The sequence below is a fragment of the Gavialis gangeticus genome, unplaced genomic scaffold (genome assembly GCF_001723915.1).
Source record: "Gavialis gangeticus isolate Ggan-Ray unplaced genomic scaffold, GavGan_comp1, whole genome shotgun sequence".
NCBI lineage: Eukaryota > Metazoa > Chordata > Crocodylia > Gavialidae > Gavialis > Gavialis gangeticus.
This window is the reverse complement of record NW_017728997.1, coordinates 37,499,896-37,503,618: the sequence shown is the minus strand read 5'-3', so window position 1 is coordinate 37,503,618 and position 3,723 is coordinate 37,499,896. Positions and strand designations below refer to the sequence as shown.

At 41.4% G+C, this 3,723-nt stretch overlaps 1 protein-coding gene across 1 annotated transcript in view; it reads left to right on the top strand.

Annotated features, from left to right (window-relative positions):
• The window catches only part of LOC109288866 (cat eye syndrome critical region protein 5 homolog), a 47,972-nt gene that overhangs the window by 5,478 nt on the left and 38,771 nt on the right, over positions 1 to 3,723 (top strand). The gene's annotated exons all lie outside the window — the stretch shown is intronic.

Below are 3,723 nucleotides of genomic sequence, written 5' to 3'. Positions count from 1 at the left end.
TTCTCTAATATAGCATTTTCACCTGTTTCACCCTCCTCAGATATATTTGGTACTGCAAGGTTGTGGTACTATAGGTTGTCACTTGCAGAAGAAAGAACACTTGTTTGTTGGTTCTGTGTGAATATTATAAAGGGAGGATCCTGCACTAAATGCATTTCAGCTTTTCAATTAATGATCTTTACTATTAGAAAAGACATGCTTTGTAAAGCCCTTGAAATAATTTGGTTGGAAGGAGTATATGGGTGTAAGGTATTGTCACAAGCAACTACTACTAATGGAATTTCATAAATTCCCAATGGGACTCAAGTGTTTATCACTACCTTGCTAAGGTTAGGATGATGGTGTTCCTAACTCCCTGTTCCTGGACTTGGTCAATTAATAGTGTGTCTTAGCTGACTGTACAGACCTGACAGTGAAAACCCTATGAATAAAGGAGTTCTAAAAGATAAAAGGGGTGTGTGATCTGTCCATTTGTAAGTTTAATAATCTTAAAGTTTTTTCTGCCTTGTATCATACTTAGTATTTTTGGCTAGGAAATTATGGTAAAAACAGAAAGATGTATCAAGGGTATGTTTGGGAAGCACCATTTTCTATAGTGAGTTTTGGGTGTTGCCCTGTGGGGTCAGGCCAGCTCTCAGGATCTCAATATTGCGCTGTTAGACAGGAGGGTGTGACACAATTGCACATATACAAACACACAAATCAATTAGGTGCATACACACACACTACCAGCTCAGGCACACCGTTGTCCAGCTATATAGAAAGGAGGTGTGTCATCTTCAGCTGGTTTGAAGTTAAAACAAAACTTAGGCAGTTAAAAGATATTTAAAGAGAAAAACCTTTGGGGGTGGAAGAGAGAGAAAATAACATAAAGAGGTTGATTTGAACAGTTACAATGGTATAGTTGTCTCTTTGCTTATTAAAATATGACTTTGAATGCAGTTTTTACATACATCTTGTTATACTGATATTCTAAATAGCATTTATATCCTTAAGAGAAGTATAAACAAACAAACCAAAAACAAAAATTTTGACATCTTATCAGTTTAGAGAAGGGGGGGAACAAACAAACAACCCCCCCCAACCAAAATACACATAACCTTTAATAAATATCATTTTGCTAACCAAATGGAATCTAAAACTTTTTTTTCCTGAGAATTGTTGCCCTTGTTTCAAATATCAGAACAACTTTGCAATCCAGCTGGACGGAAGTGTTCTAGTCTGGGATCCACAGACGGATTCAATTTTTAGAGGGGGTATTACCAATGACGACTTATGAATATCATAAAGATATAATAAGTATTTAAACTGTGACAACTTAAAACAAACTAAACAAACAAACGCAAAACATATAACAAGACAACACAAACAAGACACTTTTTTTTTTTTGCCATGGCTGTGATGAGGAAGATGCTGCTGGTGGTAATGAGGCCTCATGGTTTATTGATCACCTTTGATTACACTGTGGTTTCTGCAAAAGAAAACAAACACAGCTCAGAGCTGTTCCTTCCTGCTAGCCAAGAAGAGTGGTGGGCAGGACAGAAAAGACTGTTCACCCTATTCTTTGAGGGTCAGGTGATTTATTTAACAAGGGGGCTCCCAAAATTAATTGCTCAGTGGAGCCCTCCTGAAAAACTCATCTTTAAAGTGACAACCTGGGCCAACTGCAACAAGGGCATTGGCATCCCTCAGAGGGACACTTTCTCCCTCAGAATTTTTGCTTAGAAAGCTTTTTCCATGTTCTTACATCTCACCCCCATTACCAATAAAGGTATACTTTTACACTTCTAGGAGTGTAACACAGGCACAAAGCAAACACACAACACTGTTTTGCACAAACACCTCAATGATCCCTGCAATCTCTTGGCTTTACTTGTGTTACAAACATTAACAGTCTCTAGCACAGAACTTAGTCTTCTCTGCTACTGACTTCTTATTGGACCAGTGATATAGGGTGTTGTACGTAACCCAAACAGACCACAGCATGACCTCAAGCACCCTGAGATCAGGACACAACTTTTCCTTAAAGCAACTGCATCTTTTCCCTGCTCTAGAGTAGTCATTCCTAAAATTGCATTCTTACTCTTTCCTCCTACCTGCTCTAGCATTCAGACTCTGTTAATCTCTTATTCTCTCCTCTCTTTCTAAATACTTTCCACATCTCTCTGTATCACAGCTGCCTCACAGCCTGTTTTCCCACTTCCCTCTATCTTTTTCCTTTCCTTCTCTCTATCACAGCTCCTTGCTTTCTGAATCTTTGTGTAAGGAAACAAACCCTGAATGAGTGAACCATGCATCTTTCCTAGTGACATTTTCTTTAACTCCCTTGCATAGGGCTGTAACAATACAGGCACAAGCTGTGGGGTGGGGGGGCAGTTTCAATCATAATGGTTTTCAACCTGCCCAGACCCAGCACTTTTCAAGAACTGGATCTCCCTTATGTCCCAAATCTGGCACAAAAGGGGGAAGTCAGAGAACCAGGTTGCTACCCTTTCTACTCGGGTCTAAATACTAGACTATACTAACTCTTCATAGTAAACAAAACCCAGTGTCATGCACCAAACAGTAGCTTACAGCCAGCAATAAACTCAAAATTTCAGACACGTCAAAGCTCAAGACACAAAATCTCAAAAGCCTCAAAACAAAACAATCTTACAAACATTTCTGCTGGAGAGGTCCTGTCTCCTCTTTTTTCACCCCCTTAGCTGTATGATCACTTATGCCTGGTGTGGGGGTCTTCTGCCTGAACATACTGGTTCCTGGACTTCTGTGCCCCACAACAACAACAAACACAATGATAACAACAAAGAAAGTGCTGTGGGTGCCCGAGCCCCTGTCCTGCAGGAGTTCCCCTTAACAATGCTGACCCTACACTGGGTATACCTTCCCTGCTCTGGGGCAAGTTCTATAATCACAACAACAGTAACGGTGTAGGTGTCCATACAGTAACAGCAGTGCTTCAAATACAACACAAACAGACATCGAATACACAAGCACACTAGCTCACCCAACCCACGCTTCTCACTCCTGCTAACACCCACAATATGCCTGCATTCTCCACCATAAAATGTTGCCCTGTGGGGTCAGGCCAACTCTCAGGATCTCAATATTGCACTGTTAGACAGGAGGGTGTGACACAATTGCACATATACAAACACACAAATCAATTAGACACACATACACACACACACACACACAAAACCAGCTCATGCACATACACATCCAAACCAGCCTAGGCACATGCATACCTATCACCAATTCAAGCACATACACTATACACCCCAAAAGTTAAACACAGATCACTAATTCATATATCATACACACAATGACGTGTATATACACACACACACACACCAGTTCACACACATACAACCCACCTACACTTACACACAGGTGAGTTCCTAACTTGGATGGTACAGTGTGTATGTGTGTGCTTGGGGTACCTGGGATACTTGGGGGAAGGTTAAGGTGAGAGAGAGAGAGTTAAGTGTAGGGAATGAAAGCTGCCAGAACTGGGATTAGAAGTGGTGGACTACAGAGAAGCTGGCTGAGGAACTAAGGTTTAGGGTTTACTTAAGGTAGACTGGGGCTGGAAACTGAGGCAGACAGATGAGAGTTGGGGGAGGGGGGCAAATAAGTGGTGGCAAGGAGGAGACAGCCAGGAAAGAAACTGAGGCAGAAACCTGGTTGCTCAGGGGAAAAGGCAGTGGGGATAAGACAGTA